We start from the raw sequence: 21619 nt of genomic DNA, 5'->3' as shown, positions 1-21619 counted from the left end.
ATACAACTTGAAAGAGATCTGAACATAAATTTCATGTCTGTTTCTAGCATCTGTTTACAAGATTCTTTCTACAATAAGAAGATTTTAGAAGTTTTCCTTAATAAAAGTCAAGCTTTTCACTTTGGGCATTATAACAATAATAGCATGAATCTCAAAATTACATCACAATAATTGGCAACTTTTTTGCCTTCCATTGTTCATAGATATTTAATATAATGCAGGAATAAAACATCACCAGTCTGGTCTGGTAACATGTCAAATCTCCTTCACACTCAGTATACAGAGGTGCAAATGTCCATAACAGAACATTATTTCATTTTTTCATAGCACTCAGAAATTTTATTCACTGAACACAGAACATCAGGGTTATATGCATACACAGAATACAGTGCAAGTAAATATTGAGAGACTTTAAAACTACTCTAAGCCTGCACCAGTCACAAACTTAAGATCCTAACAGGTTGTGGTGTTTTTTTGTTTTTGTTGTTTGTTTGTTTGATTGATTGATTGAATATTTTTTGTTTGTTTGTTTTTTGTTTTTTGAAGAAGTCTGTGATCTTTCTTTTTAATGAGGCTGCTGAAGGACTAACTCTTTTTTCAGAACCGAGAGGCAAAAAAATCTCAGCAGGAGGCTGAGAGAGTTCAGAGAGATGTCCTATCATCACCACCCAGAAGAGTGTCATGAAATTACAGAAGTGGATGTCTAATGGATGCAGAATTGTGCAGACTGGAATTCTAATCTCACCATGATTAGTGTCCTAGAGCATCCTCCTCTTTGTCCCTTACTATGCCCTTAAGAAAGCCTATGATTCCTTTCTTGAACCAGCAACATGACACCACCGTCAAATCCACCAAATGTTTCCTGGATCCAGCAAATGCTTCCTGGATCATGTAGTCCTTTTCCTTTGTAATATACTAATATGCTCACTGATTTTAGTGAGACCATCCCTGAAGCAAACTGACAGTAAAAGTGTTAATACTGATCTCACAGACAGCAAAACGTATTTATGATCACCTATAAAGAAGTTACCTACATTGACAGATACACCAATTCATCTACCCCAAATTATCACATGCAGAGAGCAAACACCTGGACTCACAGAGACAATACGGTGCATATGTCAGATCTTGGTATACATGCCAACCTCCATGTAACATGTTGCACAGCTTGAAAAAAGGACTCCGTCCTCTTCCTTTTACAATGATCTCTTGTATCACATCAGTTCAGTCTCACATTTTATAACAATTTTGAAGTTATGGATGCAGCATAGCAGTGTCTATATTTCTTATTTGGCACAGAGATACTTACTACTAAAGTGAAGGTTTATTGAGACCATCTCAAGACTTTCTCCCTTTTTGTCCAGACTGGAAGGTAGATTCTTCACCACATTGCCCTACATGAAACAGATATCCTGGGTGGAAGGCAGTCCACACAAATGACATAGTGACAAACATCGCTCCTGAGCAAGCATCCTACTGTGAGGCTCCAGCAATGTATGTGAGGATGATATAATGTAGGGACATTTACAGAAAAAGTGAACATTTAAAGAAATTTAAAATGCTCATTGATGACACTGTTGTTCCCTTATTGTATTAATCATACAGCATGTATGTATTACATGTTAGTATTTTCCAAAGCACTAAACCTCTGACATTTTCCTTTTAAATAAAATACATAGGAAAAGTTGTCATAAAGTCACCAACCACACCCAATCTGCTTTCTGTACACAAACAGTCATTTCTTATTTTTCCTAGGTGACTAGATTTTATGTATATACTTTCACTTCTTGAAGGAAAGAAATCCCAAAAGACTAGGTAGCCACACACGCTGTAATTCCATCTAGATAAGAGTCTGCAGAATTCGTAGCTTGACTCTTGCATGATGCAAGGTTGTATGGTGCATAGAAAATTGGGCTGAACATGAGAGATTCTCAAGAGATGAATAGTTTGGCTGACTCCATTAGACTCTCTTTAAGTATCTAAAAAACTCATTCAGATCACATAAAAAGTATCTGAACCTATCAAAATTTTTCCTTAAGTGCTGTCAAGTCTGAGTTCTGAGCTTTCCAGCTATGGATTTCTATGATTTTACCCTCAGTATCTTAAAATGTTTGTCTGGGAACTTGACTGACATTTGTTCTTTTCCTACTGTACTTAGGAACAGTGGTAGATGCATTGCAATTACAAAACTGCCATCACTGGCTGGATGGCAGAGCTCAGACGCTTGTGCTTGGTGGTGCAGAATCTGGTTGGATGCCTGTAACTAGTGGTGTCCCCCAGGGGTCAGTACTGGGTCCAGCATTGTTCAATTTATTTGTTAACAAATAGATGGTAGAACAGAGTGCACCCTCAATAAGTATGCTGATGATCCATGTGGTGGTTTTACTCTGCTAGGCAGCTAAATACCACAACCACTCTCTCACTCCCCCTCCTTAGATGAGGAGGGGAAGAAGTAAAGCAAAGAACAACTCACGGGTTGAGATAAGGATAATTTAATTAAAGGGAAATAATAATAATAATTAAAGAAAGATTATTATGAACTAAATAATTTAACTAAAGGGAAAAAAAATGAAAGGGGAAAAGGGAAGGGGAAAGGAAAAAAAGGGAGGAAAACAAACAAACAAAACAACTAAAGGCTATGTGGAAGTGCAGAGGAAAGAAATTACTCTCTACTTCCCACAAATGAATTATGCTTGACTGCATCCTTGAAGCAGGGCCTCAATGCACATAGCTGGTGTTCAAGAGGAGGACCAGCGTTTTCACAACGAGAGCCCACCCCTCCCCTCTTCTTCCTGTTTCCACTTTTTATTGCTGAGTGTGACATTATATGGCATGGAATATCTCTTTGGTTGGTTTAGGTCAGCTGCCCTAGTGATGTTTCTCTCCTCACTTTTTGCCCACCCCCTAGGAGGGTTAGGGAGAGTCCTGATGCTGTGCCAGCACTGCTCAGCAGTAGACACAACACTGGTGTGATACCACTTCTGTTCCAGCTACAAGTGCAGAGCACAGGACTGTATGGGCTGCTGCAGGGAAAGTTAACATTCCAGCCAGACCCAGAGGTGGGATGAGTGGCTAATACCCAAGAGGGCAGCGCTGCCCCATTCAGAAGGACCTTGACAAGCTGGAGGGTTGGGCTGAGAGGAACCTCATGAAGAGGAACCTGCATGAACCCTCATGCAGGGTCCTGCACCTATGTAGGAATAACCCCAAGCACCAGTACAGGCTGGGGCTGACTTTCTGGAGAGCAGCTCTGCAAAGCTGGGAGTCCTCATGGCTAACCATGAGCCAGCAATGTGCCTGTGTGGCCAAGAAGGACAACAGAATCCTGGGGTACATTTGGAAGAGTGTTCCCAGCAGGTCAAAGGAGGTGATCCTCCCCTTCTAATCAGCCCTGGTAAGGCCTCACCTGGAGTACTGTGTCCAGTTCTGGGCTCCCCAGTACAAGAGGGACACAGAGCTACTGGGGTGAGTCCAGAGGAGGGCTACAAAGATGATGAGAGGAGTGCACCTGTTGTATGAGGACTGGCTAAGAGAACTGGCCTGTTTAGTCTGGAAACAAGAAGACTGAAGGGAGACGTCATCAATGTGTATAGACATCTGAGGGGAGGGTGTCAAGAGGATGGAGCCAGTCTCTTTTATTTGTGCTCAGTGATAGGACAAGAGGCAATGGGCATAAACTGAGGCACAAAAAGTTCTGGCAGAATATTAGGGGGCACTTCTTTACTGTGAGGGTAACAGAGCACTGGACAGGTTTCCCAGAGAGGCTGTGGAATCTCCTTCTCTGGAGGTAGTCAAAACCTGCCTGGATGTCATCCTGTGCAATGTGCTCTAGGTGATCCTGCTCGGCGGGGGGTTGGACCAGATGATCTTCAGAGTTCCCTTCCAGCCTCAGCCATTCTGTAATTCTGTGATTGTTCTCTCAAACTGGAACTCTGGAAACCATCAATTAAGCAATCAATTTAGAAAGTAAAACCCAAAAATTAGTCACAGTAGCTAAACAGTAAGCCAATTCATAGGAACTTAATAAAAATAAACAAAAGAATATTAAGAAAAATGACATACAAAAGAAAAACAGATTTTATCAGCGTCTACATGTATTAACTGTAAATGGAAATATCCAAAGGACATCCTTCTTGCAATATGTTGCAAAGGTTAATTTCCTTTCTAAGGGAAATTAGGGGATTGGTTTCCCCTCCACAATATTCCTTTTCCACTAGCAATTTTAATACTAAACTCACCTCACAGCTGTTTCAAGAAGTAGAAGTCAGGGTTGTCTAAGTGAAGAAAAGAACTTTTTTTTTTTTTTTTTTTTTTTCCCTCAGATCATTCAGTTAAAGTTGAAAGCAAGGAAATAACATGAAAGAGTTCAACATCAAACTTTTCATCATGGAGCCTCACTTTAGAAGGCTAAAATGGACTTATTTTTATTGCACTTGGATTCAAATTAAACACTAATGCACATAAATCCCATGCAATCACATGCATACATAAATCCCATTTCTGTTTTCAGTGGAAGGCACTCCCTTATGATACATGTTCCACTTACAAGGACAGATGTATATGGCAATTGTGTTTTGTAGCATAGAACTGACTCTGATTTCATTTTTGCATTGTCCTTTACAGATACAGAGGGTTATAACAGGAGGGCCAATCGTGTCCTGGGGTGCATCAAGCACGGCATCGCTAGTAGGTCAAGGGAGGTGATTGTCCCGCTCTACTCTGCGCTGGTGCGGCCTCACCTCGAGTACTGTGTGCAGTTCTGGGCACCACAGTATAAAAAGGACATGAAACTGTTGGAAAGTGTCCAGAGGAGGGCTACGAAGATGGTGAAAGGCCTTGAGGGGAAGACGTACGAAGAACGGCTGAGGTCACTGGGCCTGTTCAGCCTGGAGAAGAGGAGGCTGAGGGGAGACCTCATCACAGTCTACAACTTCCTCGTAAGGGGGTGTCGAGAGGCAGGAGACCTTTTCTCCATTAACACTAGTGACAGGACCCACGGGAACGGGGTTAAGCTGAGGCAGGGGAAATTTAGGCTGGACGTCAGGAGGGGGTTCTTCACAGAGAGGGTGGTTGCACACTGGAACAGGCTCCCCAGGGAAGTGGTTACTGCACCGAGCCTGTCTGAATTTAAGAAGAGATTGGACTGTGCACTTAGGCACATGGTCTGAACTTTTGGGTAGACCTGTGCGGTGTCAAGAGTTGGACTTGATGATCCTTAAGGGTCCCTTCCAACTCAGGATATTCTATGATTCTATGATTCTATAACTCTTGGTCTGAAAAAGCCTGCAGTTCAAACAAAATTGGTCATACTACCTTTCCCCATGAACCACTACTGGCATCTCTCCAAAGAATACATTCCCATTCTGAAAATTTACACTGTACATTGATATGTAAATTGATTCTGTCATGTAAATTGGTTTCTGCATTTGTGAACTCTGTGCTCTTAGATATGTAAGCAACACTCAACCACCCTGAAGAAGTTAATGGCTGGAGGGTTTCTCAGCACACCAGAGGAAAAAAAGATATGTCACAGCTAGATGCATAATAGTTCATGCATCTACAGGAGAATCAAAAATCCTCACTGATCCTTCCACTGTTAATTCCATATCCTTCCATCCATTCCTAATCTTTTCTGCCAGAAGCAGTGTGCATATGCTACATTTTATTTAATTCTACTATTTTTAAAATTTGTCTCCTTTCAGCTTTTAAAGTAATTTCCACAGAGCAGAGTTTTGGTCTAAAACAAAAGTTGTGTATTTAATTGGCCAAATAATAGACAACCAATGTGGGAGAGTGTCATGGTTTTGACTGGGATAGAATTAATTTTCTTCATAAGGGCTCAGACGATGTTGTGTTTTAGAGTTGTGATTAAAATAGCTGTGATAATGCACAGATGTTTTTAATAGTTGCAGACCAGTGCTTACACTAAATCAAGGACTTTTCAGCTTCTCATGCTGTCTTGCCAGTGAGGAGGCTGGGGGAGTACAAGGAGCAGGGAGGGAAAACAGCCATAGGGATAGGTGGCCAAAGGATAGGTGGCTGCCTGAATCAGCAATCAAAGAGTTTGGACTTTTTCTAGTTGCCAAACAATGGTCTTCTAGAACATTTGTATGTATTTTATGGAATTTGATTAATGGTTTACAATGAAATAAAGATGCTTTTTTGTGGTTTAGCTTACTGATAGTGAGTACTTCGACTTTAAAATAAAGCCCTTTCTCAGATGACTAAAATTTGTTCCTCAGAAAACAGTGTTCATGTCTGAAAATATCTGGTGCTGCTAAGAATTTTTGTCATTAAACAACAAATTCTTACAAACTTTTTCTCCCACAATATATGAGGAAATGTTAGAATTGCTAACCTTGGATTGCTATTACAGCTTCCACTTATGTCTCTTTGGCATTCGAAAAATTTCTACACCAGAAAATCCTATACCAGCACTGTTCCAAGAGCATGTATCCTGACTGAAAGCTCTTTAAACAGACCCAGTGGTATCACGCAGAACAAATGGAATCCAAAGCATGTTTTCCCAGCCTTATATGAAAACGTTTAGCTTGTTTAGCAACAATAGAAGCAGCAATCAAAGAAAATCATGGTTGTCAACAATGAGAAACAATGTCTCTTAGCAACCAAGTTTCAATTACTCTTTGTTTGCTAACAAGCACCAAGATATTTAAGGCTGGTAGCTTTATTCCAGTAAGTAATGCACTATCAAAGACCATGATAAAAAGCTCCTATTTTAACTGGCTCTAGTTTCCAATCAAACATCTTGCAATTAATTTTATTAGTGTTTTAGAACTAATTTACTTTGAATAAGCCATAACTATGATTTGTTATTGTCATGCAGTAAATGGAATTGTAATGTGTAATAATTATTTGTTTAAATAATGGAATCATTGTCATACAGATGATAATCCAAGCAAGAAAAATATTATTATCATTAATAACAAGATTAAACAAAATTGTACCCAAGAATAGATCCCAAAAGAACCCTTCAGCTATTTTAGGTGAAGTAGAAATAATACTACTAATTAAGACAGAACACAGCTGTCATAAAGATAGTTGCAAACACTGCTTTCTAGTGAAACAATAAGACCTCATTTGATTGATAAAAATGACCTTACTTCAGCACATCATCCTTGTGGCTTTTACCAAGTGGTTGAAAAATCTTATTATAATTAGATACTCTGCTTGCTTTTTTATACACACATATACACACAGGCTTCCTAAAGGTTTGAAATTACACCTTTTGAATTTCTTGCTTCATTCTCCCAAAACAGATTTTAACCGAACAGCATTCAAGCAGTCGTTTTCCTACTGATAGTGAAGTTGGGACTAGACATAGAGTTGGTGATATTTACTCCATCTGTCCATATGCCTATGCAATTTAGTAAAAAGAAGTTATTCTGACTCTTCAGTTTTTTTCTGAACAATATAGATTTTTATTCTGAAGACAAATATGAGTACCTCTGTAAAAGGAATAAGAACAGAAGTATAATGTGAGAAGAAGCACTGGATGGAATGTGCATATTATATCAGGACACATTAAAACTCTCACTATCCCTGAGTGATACCAGGGTGTAGGGTCAAAACGGCTGGATGCTTTTAGAACAGAGCTGAGTTGGGATAGGAAGGGCATGGAACAATGTGAATGCCCATGAGGGTAGAGGACAGGATCCAGTGTCCTATGTGGCAGAGGCCTGTGCCTCAGGGTGTCCTCAAGGTACCTGTTCCTTGTGTGCCTGTCCTGATTGTACCTGGAGCAAAAAATGGATTACATTGTTTTTCAGCCCTTCAAGCATATTCATATTTTCAAGCTTTTCTTGTCTAAGTTGAAGACATAATTCTTTGCTATCATTTTTACAGGGCAATGAAGACCAGGACTTCACTGGAACCACAAGTCCCACACTAACACGCTGCAAGAATTGGCAGCACTGAAATTCAACTTCTTCAGTTTTTATTTTTATACTAGAGAAGTAGATTAAACCTTATTTTACCTTAAGTAAAATATAATTTATGAGGGTCTCAGTCAAAAATAATTCAAACAATAAACTCTTGCTTCTTCTGATGCATCAAGAAATGATTGTTGTTGTTTTTAATTCAGTAAGAAAAAAAAAAAAAAAGCAATAATACCCTTTGCATGGATTGATTTCTTCATAAATTTATGAAGCATCCCTTCTAAAAGAAGATTAAAAAGTGTAAAAAGTGCATTAAGTGATTTTAGGTACCTATGTGACTGCCCAACAAACAGTGCAAGATGCTTCTTCCAACATGTCACAAAAATAATGGGCTTCTTACACTGATTCAATGGTGGTATATATTCTATTTAATTGCTCTGTTCACATGTAAGTCTGGAGTGAATAATTCTAAAGTGTACATTTAATCCTTTACTTAAGAGAAAGTTAAGAGTGTTCTTTAACTGCACTAATTAAAGAGGTTGTTTGGCACTCAGGATTGCACAGAGACTGAAATGCCGTGAGTATACTCAGTCTAACAGCAGCTGGCTAGAAAATAAATTTTGAGTGATGCTGACTCAAACTGATATCGCATACTGCTATTACCACACACCTATTCTTCTTGTAAGCTGTTTCCCATAGGAAGTCAATATTTTGTGAGGGTATTTTCATAAGAGTTATTTCTACATGAAACCTGAGGAAACAGTAAGGTCTCTGACCACATTATGATTCAAACCAAGAAAGGACTGGAGACCATGGAGTTCCAATCCACTCTCTGTGCCACTTGCATGATTAAAATTCTGACATTTGCTGTTTGTCACATAGAGAAAATACCATATAATTATTTCCAGATATGTAAGAAAAGAATATTACTTCTCCCCTCCCCCTCAGAAATTACACTGATCTAAGGTTTAATGTATAAGAATAGTCAGTTCTGTATTTGTACACTCTTACATGTCAGATCTACAGTTTCTTGTACAGACTAATTCTCTTTAAGTAAACAGGGATTTCTTTTCAGTTTAACAGGATTTTGGATCTGATGATGAAGAGATAAGGAAACCTGTACCCAAATCATACTGATAATTCTCTGCTTTTTGAGCCAACTCCTGTTGCATTATTTTTGTTTTAACCCACCTTCAATGTCTTTCAGCTGTTCTCTTGGCACTGTAGGGGGTCTTGAACTTTGACAATGCATGAGACATGCTAAGCTAGGGGTAATTACTTTATTGACGTCACTTCAGCTTTCAACCCACTTTTAACTGAGCCTCTGCTGCTTGAAACAGTAGGTCATTTGTAGCACATTATGCAAATGTTAAAACTAATCTTTTGCATTATACATAAGAGCTCAGTTTGTGCATTAACTAATTTATCTGACTATGCAGGAGTTATGAATGCTGATTTTTATTAAGCTCTTCATTAAGTCAAAATGTATCCGAAGTGTGTGCACATATATATATATATTTGTATAGTCTGAAAATGAAATTACTTCAAAGGTAGGAACAATTACCTCATACAGGGTCTTTGTAAATTACATTTGTAAAAGAGGATACCCTTCACCCAATACAAGTGGAATCCAGAAGAAAATGGGTTTCCATTTTGCAATAAATAGATAAATTAATTAAGACATTCATATCCATTCAAAAGGGTATGAATTGTGAGGGATTCTCTATTTTAAATGTCTTTAATTATTTTTCCACAAATAAATCAAAAAAATAATTTACACAATTAATGTAATTAAACATAAATGAATAGCAAAAATAAATAAGTCATGATTTACACCTGTTATAGTATCAACAAAAGCAGATATCACACTGCATAGAAATCTGCATTTAATATTATTTCATTGTTGAATGGCCACGGTGTGGATCCTGAGTTGGATCGTCTTGCATGTTTAGGAGCTAGTGATCAACATAATAGCTAACCTGAACAGGTGCTATGCTTCCCACACAGCATGGTTTCCACATCTGAGTTGTGAGGCACAAATCCCTTGGACACTGGATAACCTCAGACAGAGTACTGTCAGAGGGGAACCTGTGGGCAGCTCCCACTCAGTACATCAGCTGTATGGCCTTGCTTTTGTCTAAAAGTGCAGCAAAAGTTCTCATGAGAACAACCTTCAGGAATTGAGTTGCTTTACAGCAAGGAATTAAGTAACAATTCAAATTCAAAAAGGGAGAATTTCTCTCCATGCTCTGCACAGCATGCCATTGGAAAATCCATCCAGGCTCCAACCAATACTGGGCAAATGCAGGGTGTCTAGTGACTGACGGGATGCAAGATTTACTGGCTATATTCCTCTTCTCCATCACCCTTATGTGAAATAAATTCACATTTTCCCTATTTGTGCCCTTGTGGGCCAGCACTGAGAGATGAATAACTGCCTCCCATCATCCATTAAGATGTATATTGACATTGCAGTCACTTTGCCAAAAGCCTGAAAGGTCAATATGCTACGAGAGAAATAATAAGTGATGCTCCCTCCTTACATTCAACAGCAGTATCTAACAGTCTGCAACAGATGGGGAAGGAGGAGGGTTATGTCAGCTGTCCTCCTGATTCCAGTGAGTTCCTAGACACAGTTCATTAAAATTAATGACCAATCACTAAGTATTATGCATAGGAACAGATCACTTTTGCATTAGCTATGTAAACCAAAACAAACAAACAAACAAAAAAGCATTATTACTATGATACTCTGTGCACAAACAACCCTAAGATTTGGCCATGTGTCCTACTTTATGGATGAGTTTGAATGTTTATTAAATTATTAAAATTTGTAGGTTGATAACACTCTCAAACAATTTATTGTAGTTGTAAAACATTTTTAAGTTTTGAAAACATGGTAAAATTGATTTAACAATCCCCTAATCTTATACACAACTTCCTCTAGACTTTTCTTCAATTAATCCTCATAAATTACAATTTATTGATTATTATATAAACACTACAAAATAAACACTTCATGAGAATTTCATCAGATTAATTTATTTTTTTTAGGTTAATCAGGAAGCATAACAAATCCACACGTGACCTTTCAACCCTGAGCATAGGACCTCAAATTCATTCCAAAGTCAAGATTAATCTGCCAAACATAACAACTGAATGTTTTATTTAACCTGAGCCAATAAGTTTACCCAAATGACTACAGGAGGGGAAGAATAAATAAATAAATCTTACCATAATTCTTTCAGTTCTTTAAAAACACCACTGAAACCCAAAGAGTAAAAAAGCTAACACTGCCTCCCTCTCTTTGTAATATGTTTGGTGAGAACACGCCTTTGAAACTGGAAGCAAACAGCTATAATAAAATCTAAATGCAAATTTTATGTGCTCTATGAGTGTGAGATACCACTTCAGTGTCAGCAAAGAATGCATCACTTTAGTCAAATAACATACTGAAAATACTGCCATGATTTGTGCAGTTACCGTTCATAGAATTGTTTGAGGGTTTGTTTTACGCTGTTTTATCACAGCATTTTAAATGTTCCCACAGAGGCTATGATAAGTGTTGCAAGATTCAGAATATGCAGAACAAAACGTACCAGGTAAGCAGAGTTTGCCTAGTCAGAAATTTTTCTTAAATTAACCATGTCCCAAAGGACCCTGTTAAGCTTCACAGTGATGACCTCTACTTAATGGTGAATCCTGGTCCTGATGAGTCTCAATGCTGTCAGTTTCACAGTATCTGAGTCATCATACATTCACTTGATTTCACACTGGGTTTATCTTCCACTTTAATATATGTATGTATATAAATATTGACCCCCATCTTATGTGTGACACTGTATACCAGCATCTAAAGTGACCACTAACCCCTCTGGTTAATTTGCTCATTGTAGCAGTTGTCAACCATTACTGGTGGACAGAAAAACACTACTTTAACCCCCAAAGCTTCTGCTTCATATGCTGTCTCATATTATGCCATGTGTTCGTAATGAATGTATGGATGTTCACACCTCTGGACTTGTTAACCCTGTTGACTTCATTGACAAAGAAACTTTTAAATGTCCCACTCCAGCAGAAATTATAGAATAATCCTGTGGCAACAACATCTGCTCCCAACAAGATTAGCTATGATAATTTTGTGAAGGAACAGAAAGAAATGATTAATAGTAATAAAATAGTGTTTTTAGTTGCACTATTTCAGGTCAGTGGTAACGTGAAAATGCTTCAACATCATACTTGAGCAAGTCACCTTGTGCAATAATATGATGAACCCTGCACTTCATATGACTAGTATCCACAATCTATAAATCACGCTTGGTGCTGCAGGAGTTTTACTCAGCTGGGCAAACAAGTTCTACCTCAGCCACTTTCTCACTCTCCTTCCTCAAATGGAAAGGGGGAGAAAATGCAATGCAAAGGGCTCAAGGGTTGAGTTAAGGATGGGGAGATCGCTCAACAATTATCACGACGGGCAAAACCGACTCAAAGGAGGGAGATAGTAAAATTCATTGCCTATTGCTAGCAAGCTAGAGAAGTGAGAAACAAAGGAAAACAAATAAACAAAAAAAACCCACCCCTTCCTTCATCCATCCTCTACCACCACCCTCAACCCCTCGAGCAGCACAGAGGAAAACAAATAAACAAAAAAAAACCACCCCTTCCTTCATCCATCCTCTACCACCACCCTCAACCCCTCGAGCAGCACAGGGGAACGGGGAATGGGGGCTGTGGTCAGTCCCTGACGCTTTGTCACCACCACTCCTTCACGATCTGCCCCTGCTCCATCCCTGTGGGGTCCCACCCAGGGATGCCGTCCTTCCTGAACTGAGCCTGCGGGGGCTGCCCACAGGCAGCAGCTCTTCAAGCACTGGCTCCGTCCCACGGGGTCCATCCATCCATCCCCCAGGAGCAAACTGCTCCAGCACAGGTCCCCCATGGGTGGGCGGCAGCTCCCCCCAGATCCCCTGCTCCTGCATGGGCTGCTCTCCACGGGCTGCAGCTCCGGCCCGGGGCCTGCTCCTGCAGGGGCTCTCCATGGGCCGCAGCCTCCTCCAGGCCACATCCACCTGCTCCACTGGGGGCTGCTCCACCCATTGGGGGGTTGCAGCGTGGAGATCTGCTCCATGTGAGACCCATGGGCTGCAGGGGAACAGCCTGCTCCACCAGGGGCCTCTCCACAGGCTGCAAGGGAACTGCTGCTGTGTGCCTGGAGTACCTCCTGCCCTCTTGCTGCACTGATCTTGGGGTCTGCAAGGATGTTTCTCACTCCTTGCTCTCCTAGCTGCTGGTCCACAGCATTTTTTTTTTCCCTCTCTTAGATATGCTCTCACAGAGGTGCAAACAGCATCACTTATTGGCTCAGCCCTGGCCAGCAGTGGGGCCCTTACCTAACATGGAGCAGTTTCTAGATCCTTCTCACAGAAGCCACTCCTATTGCCCCCTGCTACCAAAACCTTGGCACATAAACCCACTACAGGTGCCAATAAGGAAAATAAATAAATAAATAAATAAATAAATAAATTTGAAAGTCTCTGACAGTATCATGTATATTTTAAAACAAAACAAAACAAAAATGTTATGAATATTAATAATATTAATACAGTGTGTTTTTTTAATAATATTAATACAGTGTGTTTTTGAAGTGGGAAAGTTCCTTTTTCATCCAGACAACCAAATTTTATTTGTCTATTACTTAAATTGCACTTATTAGAAGATATTTTGGTTCAAACCTTATTCATATTGAAGTCAACAAGAATTTCCATCAATGGGACAAGCGAGATTTTACTCAGTGAAAAGTATGTGTTTTTCTTACAGTGTACACCTTGTTGCTACACAGTAAGACAAAGTAATGAAGTGACTGACCATAAAGTCTCCTGTTGTCTGCAGGATATTTGCTATTACAAATATTCCAAGGTTTCCATTGTCAGTATTGAAGACAGATGTCCTTTGTTAACATTTACAGACACCATTTTTCTAATTTATGGGTGATGTTTTACACAACATCCTCTAAGCTTCCTCAGAGGATCAAAATAAACAGCCTGTCTCCCTTACAAGCAACATGAGAATTGAACACATTCCAATGTTGAACCATGAATTCTGCAATACAGGTAGCCTTATTAGAAAAGCATGATTTTTGCTCATAGCTGAAGTTATTCTGTTTCCCTCTGTTTTGCTTCATGTCCAGTGGGGAATAGTCCATAATCTGGCAAGGCTGATAGATATGTTCATATTTACATCTCTTTTTTTCAGTCCAGCTTTTTGGTTCTTTTTTTCAGCAATTTAAACTACTTGGCTTTCTCTAGAATGTCCTGCACTGCAGGTAAATGGTAAAAATACATGTCTTTTTCCTACTTATACAGACGTATTGATATTTCTGTATTGTATAATCATATATAGCTTAGTTTTAATTTTAACAGCTAGAGAAAATACCTTGGTCAACAGCTTACTTTCATTCAGCTTTACCCAAAAGAAAATTTTTATTCTCCCTTTCATAGAGAGAAACTCATAAAAAATCTAAGCAAAACTTGCATATATACTGATACAAAAGTCATTAATGTGTCAAACCAAAGTGATACAGGCTTGCGAGATAACAGAAACATGATTATCACCATGTACAGGCAGTGATATTGATGCTTAACAATAATTCTATTACAATATTTTTTTTTTTTTTTGCTGCTACTTATAGCTTAATATTCTTCATAAAAAAGTCTCTGCTGTTTTTCTTCCTGATATCAAAACTTCATCACTGTAAATTATAACATTCCATAGGCTCTGGAGATTTTTTTGAGTGATATGCTTTTGCTGCCATACACATTCCCAGTGCCAACTGCAGAAACTATGGCCATAGAAACTACAAACTACATGAGTCAACAGCTTACTTAAACAGCTTTGTAGGGCTCCAAGTGGAGGTGAGAACCTGAAACTTGCATAACATATATTTCAGAGTTTATTTGTGTTCTTGTTTCAAATTTTCTTCATGACTTGAAACAATTCCTCACTGACTGAGTGCCCATTTGTTGTTGGGATGCATGGGATGCCCCTTCCAATCATATTCCATTTTAGTTTCATCCAAGAGGAGTCCATTCTGAGAACACTGAGACTGCTTTGTGTTATTTACTAAAACAGTGTAAGTAGAGACAACATGGAGATCTGCTTCAAAAACATACTTCTAATCAAAAATAAAAGTTAAAGTAGACATATCTAATGATTTCCCAGAGGAATACAGAATCAGTCTTGCAAGGTTATCTTAGGGAACACTGTTGAATTGACATTAGTCCTCAATTTATAAAGTCATCTTTTGTAGATTCCTCTTAAAGAAGTGCTATTTAGCTTTTGAGAGCTTATACGCTGTATAAAAACTTTTTTCTTTTTCCCCTCTGTGGAATACACCTTTACAATTCTATACTGTCTCAAAATTTTCTTAGGTAATGAACTTAGGCTCTTTTTTAAAGCAAAAACAATTTTCTGGGGAAATGAGTTTGCAGACAGTTAAGAACTTTTAAGATTTTCATATTTTATGTTAAGAGATTACCTTAGAACATGTCACCAATACTGAAAATGAAAAAAAAAAAAAAAAAAAAGAGTAGTATGTGAACAAAAAATTAAAGATCATAGTATGTTGGAACAGGTAAACTTTACTTATAGTATTTTTTCTCTAATATTCTAGTAGCTTACTTGAAATCTTAGCATTCTTCTGATATTACATACATACAGTTATATTATGGAGGATGTATATTGCCAAATACATATTTCCGTACTTTGTCTGCAAAAAATGTAAAACAAAAAGACTTTTCTAATATGATGTAGAGCTTAGGGATATGGTTTAGTGGAGGGCTGTTAGCGTTAGGTTGGAGGTTGGACTCGATGACCTTGAGGTCTCTTCCAACCTAGAAATTCTGTGATTCTGTGATTCTGTGTGATTACTTTATTCAAAGATTACTAGTTTGCATTACATTTCAGAAATCCTACACAGGATTACTGTTATAATAACTCCCTTACTGTTCTTTCATGTGTAGAAAACAAAGCAAAAAAAAAAAAAAAAAAAAACAAAACAAAAACAAAAAAGGTTTTATCCATTTGCACCCAGAGCATACAAATGATTCAACTTGTAACTTCTTGGCAATATAGAAATAATCAGTTCCATAAACTTTACAGAGTTCTGTAGCTAGACTGAACTTGCTTTTTGTTCCTGCTAAACATCTATTGATCAGCTAGATTAAGGGCTGAAGTTCAGAATGTATGGGTTTAAAATATTATAAGCTTTGCTTTCAAAATATATCTCCAAATTCAAAGCAGAATTTAGTAGAAATTATCCAGTTTTATCATTTTACATGTGAACTTTAAAGAAAGATTAACACCCTTCCAACGCTAAGCACAGTACATGTCCACACTTAGGTTTACCTGTTCAGACCCTGACTAGTTCCCATTCAATGCTGCTGACAGAATAGATTTTCAGTTTGGCTATGTCTGACTGATGTGCAAGGACAGAGAAGCAAGGGAGATGGATGTAATAAGCCTTCACTTTTTTTTTCTCTGGTTGAAAATGGAGCACAGACTTCTCTTCTTTAAAATCCAACAGATCATATCTGTGTTTGTACAGGGTGTCTCCACATTGACCTTTAGCACCAGCATGCACCTCATCCACCCCAGCTTTGTGGTTTTCACTTGTTGAAGACTGTAAAGAGACTTATAAAAATATATAACTGTACCTGATGTACTATTGTACTAATCTTTTTTAAAAACAAGTATGTCAATAATAAAAACAATTGGACAGGCTGAAATTGTGATTATGTGAGAAATTAGTTCCTAAACACTATGGTGCTTAAAAAAAAAAAAAAAAAAATAGTACAAGTAATTTATGAAACAAAATAATATGTAAAACATTTAGTAATGTTGAGGACAAAAATAATTTCTGATTGGTTAAATATACACTTATTTATATATAATATAAATAAGAAATATAATGATCTCTTATTTATGTTTCAGTATCTTATGACTGAATCACTTTTCAAACAAGACTCCTGCTTTGGAATTATTTTATGTAGTAATCAAGTTTAGAACCACACTGTGGTACCACAGGGAAGAGAATAATAACTGTGTTTGTAGTAAATACAGGAAGTACTTTAGCAGTAAAAAAAAAAAAAAAGACTTGAAAGACTTGAAGGCATTTTCCTAGTACCAGCCATTCTCTCTTAAAAAAGCTGTCAGGGTTCTATCAAGAATCATTTAAAATAATAATAAACTTTTTTAACCTGGAAATATTATTTGTACCCCAAATATCATGATTTTTCCTAACTACATTTATAGACTTGACCAAAAAAGGATTCTTCCAGCAAAATTGACTTACACAAGCTACATTTTTTCTTATACTAACTTACTAACTCAATCTCAGTTCCTTGTCATATGTTTTAATCCTGTCAGTCAGCAAGAAGCTTTTAAATCATGAAAATATGAATATACACAGCCCTTTTTCCACTGGAAAATATATATTTATATATTTTTAAATGTCATGTTTGAATTTGGTGTGAATAATGTCTGCTAACACTTTCCCATTAGAACAAAGCATCATCAAGCACCATGATGAAGAGTTAGGGGAAAAAAAAAAAAAAAAAAAAAAAAAGAAAATGGATAAAAAGAAGAAAAAAGAAAAAAAAAGAAAAAGAAACTGAGTGGAAGAGGAAAGGGAAGTGGAAAAGAAAAGGAAACAGGAAGGGGAAAGGAAAGGGACAGGGAAACAGAAATGGAAAAAGGAAAAAACCCTCTAGCTTTTTCCTGACAAAATGAAGGAACTTGCCTCCCTATGTAGCTCAGAAGACTGCATTTAGACATAAGGGTAGCCACCTGTACAACATGCACAGCAAACTGATCCCAGTCAAAAATATGCAAGAGATTCACTGAATGAAGCTTCTTCACATAAAACACTGTAAAACAATTCCAAAGAGCAAATAAAGAAAAAAACTAATTTTCAAATAATTTGTGGGGGGGAAAAAAAAAAAAAAAAAAAAGAGTATAAACAAAAGAGTATAAAAACACCAGATAAATTGTAGTGAAAATTGTTTGCTTGGAGTGTAATTTGAATCTTTACTACATTAGCGATACTCTAATCATGTCAATTTTACTCTTTTATTCAAAGTGATCTTGGTTAGAAAATATATCTACTTGCATGCTCACAAAGACAGAATTCTTCATCCCATCATATTGGTGGTAATTTCCCCTTATTCACTCCTTCCTTTTCCCATCTGTCAGTGAAAGCAGATGTGGTTGAGGTGGGATGTGGATTGAACTCCAAGTGCATTCTCAGCTAGTGCAGTCTGTCTAAGCTATCTAACTGCTTTAAAAGACTTTCAGGAAAAGACAAGGATTCAGAACTGTCTTCTACAAAGCTGAAGATACACCTAGGCTGACACACTTAGGTAAAAACAGTATTTTATTTGTATGTTTTTGCAATTTAAGGTACTTCTGAAGCAGTTAATATGCATTCTGTTTTTTTGTTTGTTTGTTTGTTTTCTTTTTCTAGGAATATAAAGGTTCATGCCCATCTCATGTTTGCACATACTTTTTTTCCTAACAGCTAGAGTTTGAATAAAGATTAATAACTCCATTGTTCATATTTTATTACAGACATTTGTAGCTAAGACTTATCAGCTCCAGCCAATGAGAGGCACCTTCCCAGCATTCAGCTATAGCTCTAAAAGTACATAGCTGTCAAGATGATCTCTGTTTGCCTATTTCTACCACTTTTCTAAACAGAAGCATTTGAATTTATTAAGAAATACTCAGAAATGTTCTCCCTTAGTGAGTACTCTCTATACTGCAAATATCAAATGCCACCAAAAGAATATTGGCATAAACAGATGCAAGACTGCTGAACTGTCAGCACAACTGTGAAGCCTGAGCAAAACTTCAGTCTAGGTGTGACTTGTTTTTTTGTTTTGTTTTCTTTTCTTTTCTTTAGTGTTGACCACAACAATTGGCAATAAATACAGCAGTATAAAAGGCCTGCTTCTGTGCTACTTGGATTTTACCTAATGCAAGATGTCCGAACTGCTGCAAAAAAAGTAGCTGGTGCAGGCCTGCCAGGGAGGATGGCATGTTCCTGGCATGACACACCCCAAGGAGAGCCTGGGGCTGCAGGGAGACCCTGGCTTTGCCACACCATTTCCCTGCAGCCCAGCAGCTGTGTCTGCTCCCTGGCAGAAAGGAGTTTTCCATGCTTCCATAGAAGAGAGGTCAGTGGGGAACAGCTACTGATGGCCCAGGGCTGACCAGCCAAGTAGGTTGTCACCATGAAGAGGCAAGGTCCCCCTCACTCCTTCATGAACCCCCATATTCACCTTCCCAAAGCCCAGTTTGCTTACACAGGTGCTGCCAGGACCCTTTCCACACTGGGATTTGTTCCCATATATTACTATTTCAAGGATTACAACACATACTTCTGTCAGACTAGAAAGCCTATATCCACAAAGAGCCTATATCCACAAAGAGCACATCAGAAATTACATTCCAGCTGTAAAAATACCCCAAATGAACAAACAAAACACACATGCACACACAAAAAAATATTTGTGAAGCATTGCGCAGAAGAACTGGGGTGACCCACCGGTGCCACAGTACCACCACTGCTGAGCATGCAGAACCTGGGGAAGACTTTGGTATTTCAGGTGATTTCAGAAATGGTAAGAAATTGTACCCCAGTAGGGGCCTTTGACACCATCATCATGTATAGCACTTGCCTGATCACTACTCATAAAATGCGTCTCATTAATTCAGTATGCCCTTACATTTCCATAAATGTTTCTGCTATTCAATATTGTCCTGTTATCTTCTCCATTCCTGCCTTTATTTCACTTTCTTTCTGAGCAAGTTGTAGATCACCAGAATCTGGTAGCCATACTTTCTTGCATTTCTTCAATGTTATTTCTGAACCTTGCTGTACAGAAACTGTAGTAGAATACTCTTGCCAACTTCTGAGCAGAGTAAAGAGCTGTTGCTGTAACCAGGGACTGCAGGTATACTGGAAATGCTGTATTGGCAACATAACCCAAACAAGTGTTTAAATCTAAGCACAACCTTCAGCCTTGTAATGGGTTAAAAACATTAGAAATTGGTTTCGAGACAAAGTAATAATCCTGGCCATGAAGACCAAAGGAAGAGCAAGCTTATCCCCATGTTTCAGTTGTGTAATTTATTGTTGTCAAGATGGACCTTCAGTCTTGGACAAGAGGAAAAAATCAATATTAATCCACTCATACTTGTAATGGAAGGATGTGGTCACATAAAGTATCACTGGGTAGTGCAGGACTGCAGCCAGAATTTGAAGACAAATGCTATAAGTTTGCTATGGAAACAATAGACCATAACATCATATCTGATATGGAAAAATCAATCATACTGCTACTAGCTGGAAACTGTTGCACTTTGAGGAACGAATATAAAATACTTCAAGCAGTTGTTAAACAGAAGAGGTTTCATAATTATTTAATCACTTTAGAGGTCAAGCCAATTAAAATATCACTTCTCAGTATTTTCTGTTTTTTTTTTTGTTGTTTGTTTGTTTGTTTGTTTGTTTTGTTTTGTTTTGTTTTTGAGGTGGCCGTTGGAGGGGAGAGAAGTGTAATGTATTCTCAATGTTCATTGTGTTCACTTAAATGGTGACAGTAAGAATAACAAATAACACTGCCAACCCAGATGCACTGCTTTTCAGCTAGAAACTACGTAGGATTTTTATTTGGAAACAAGAAAAGAAGCTTAAATAAAAAAATAAATAATATATATAAATAAATAAAACATTGTGATGTTATTTCCTACAACAGATCAGCAGCTCTCTGTTCTCTGTGTGAGTTTTTTTGTTTGATTGTTTGTTTGTTTTCTGTTTTGTTTTGTTTTGTTTTGTTTTTGACAATATGTGTTGCCAAATAACAAACAATAACTATGAAGTCTTACGGGTTCAAATGTACAATAGATGCTGATACCTGTAATCTCTCTAGCAGCATTAGGCCACATTGTTACTAAAGTGTCTATTGTTTAATGTCAACTGACAGTTCTAAAGATAAGCAAACAGCCCTTGTTACGTGGCTCTGTAACCTAGCTATTTTAATCATGGCAAGCCAAGTGTCACTGACAACATTTACCTTGGATGACCTCTTCTGTGGGGTAAGAATTCCTTTAAAAAGAACAAGCAAATTACACTGCTTTTAAAAGCATACTTAATCAACTGCATGAGATAAACAACAGATCTAGTCCATTTCCTAATTATGCTTTCTAGACCATAGTTAAAAAAATACTGATACTTGTAGTCAACTTGATGAAAGTCAAAGGTGAGTGACACTGTATAAATAGGACGTTACACAGAGAGCTCTTCTATAAGAGTAATGAGGCTGAATTACAAATTATGAGAAGTTAATAATAGCTGACTATTTTATACATGTTCTGGGAATGGACCAAAGATATCTGAAGATGGTCCAGCTACTTTTTCCACTAATAAAAATGTACATATATATATATGTATATATATATATATAATTCCCCCAAACTTCAGAAGCTCTGGAATGTTTTTGGATACATAATAATGTTTTTACACAACATAAAACTTTTTTTTCTGCATTTTTTTTTTACATATGAAAACCTGCAAGTTGTCATTGTTTCAGGCTCCTGAAAATTAGTGTACATCACAGTATTAATGATTATGCTTCCAAAAGCAATCCAAGAAATTAATTATCCAT

Source organism: Netta rufina (assembly GCF_964035555.1).
Source record: "Netta rufina genome assembly, chromosome: Z".
Classification (NCBI taxonomy): Eukaryota; Metazoa; Chordata; class Aves; order Anseriformes; family Anatidae; genus Netta; species Netta rufina.
Note: the sequence above shows the minus strand (reverse complement) of the source record.